The sequence below is a fragment of the Halictus rubicundus genome, unplaced genomic scaffold, assembly GCF_050948215.1.
Source record: "Halictus rubicundus isolate RS-2024b unplaced genomic scaffold, iyHalRubi1_principal scaffold1356, whole genome shotgun sequence".
Taxonomy (NCBI): Eukaryota; Metazoa; Arthropoda; class Insecta; order Hymenoptera; family Halictidae; genus Halictus; species Halictus rubicundus.
The window spans coordinates 1133-2500 of NW_027489897.1; the positions used below are offsets into that span (position 1 = coordinate 1133).

Here is a 1368-nt window from a genome sequence, read left to right on the forward strand (position 1 = left end):
TCGTCTATATTACAGTGATATCACGTCGAAAATCGTCTAGGACCGATACTTAAAAATTTTCCTCTTATTTGTGGGACTTAGAAAAATTTTCAAAGTTCGGTGAATTATGAAAGTTGGTTATTTTGTGTAAAATAATATAGAAATGTTAAAATTTATTATATTTTGTGAAAAAAATTTTTATACTTTTTTCGCTCTAAGTTCCAACAGCCCCGCCGGGAGGTCTGTTGCCGCGGCGGTTTGCGGCCATAAGCGCGCGTGCTATTGACCGCGCGGCGCCGGCGTCCCGGCCGGCCGTTCGGTATCTATAAGAGAGTCGACGGTTCGGTCGAGTCGGTCGGTGCAGCGCGCGTCTGTGGCTATTCTACGATCTCGTCGAGAAGCAGTCATGGGCGCCTCGAGACTTCGGTCTTGACTGTTTCGTACCGTGCTTCGTATCGAATTATTCTCTACACAGCATTGCCACGGGTCGGTGTCCTAGACCGAATGGCCCTTATGTGGCGAGCCTTCCTTAGTGGAGGTTGGTGACTTGTATTCACTTTTGTGTTTACTCGTACTAACTGAGCATCAACTCTTATGTCCGAGCGACTAAGGTATGAAAAAGAGAAAATAGAGTTAAAGAGAAAAAAAATTCTGTCTTTTAAAGACAGAATAAAGAGAAAAATTCGTTAAATAATAGAGGTGTCCTATTTCGTTTATGCCCAGCGCGAGCAGAAGAACACGGTTTCTCGCAGTCCAGCATGCGTCCTGTCCGCGCTTCCTCGGCACTTGTGTCGATTTTGTCCAGCGCAGTGGTTACGTGCTTCCGCGATCCATGTTTGGAACTATACGCGCCTCCACGATTAGGCAAACCATGTTATTATATGAAACGAATGTATGAAACTTGTTTCAATAAGATATTTATAAGAAAGTTGAAACAAGTAAAATATCTGAACAAGATAAGATATTTATAAGAAAGTCTTGTTCAAGATATACGTATAAAATTGAGAAACCGAGAACGCAGAGGAGGAGGAGGTATATTTGAAAAGGAATTTGTTCGAGGTTGAATATTTATAGAGAAGAGAAGATATATGTATCTGTTCTCTGAGAATTTGCACGAGTATAAAATATATATATGATTGGAAGAAAAAAGTGTCGTCGACCTGTCTCGAAGAGAGCTGGCGGCGAAGACATTCGAAAAATTGTCGAAGCTCCCTGGTTGATCCTGCCAGTAGTCATATGCTTGTCTCAAAGATTAAGCCATGCATGTCTCAGTACATGCCGCATTAAGGTGAAACCGCGAATGGCTCATTAAATCAGTTATGGTTTCTTAGATCGTACCCACATTTACTTGGATAACTGTGGTAATTCTAGAGCTAATACATGCAAAAC

The 1368-nt window shown here is 41.8% G+C and overlaps 1 non-coding gene across 1 annotated transcript in view; it reads left to right on the plus strand.

Annotated features, from left to right (window-relative positions):
- Window positions 1-1188: 1188 nt before the first annotated feature.
- LOC143365120 (small subunit ribosomal RNA) overlaps window positions 1189-1368 on the plus strand; it is a 1916-nt gene continuing 1736 nt past the window's right edge. The window contains exon 1 of the ribosomal RNA XR_013084483.1: window positions 1189-1368. This exon is cut by the window's right edge and continues 1736 nt beyond it. This is a non-coding gene — a ribosomal RNA (small subunit ribosomal RNA).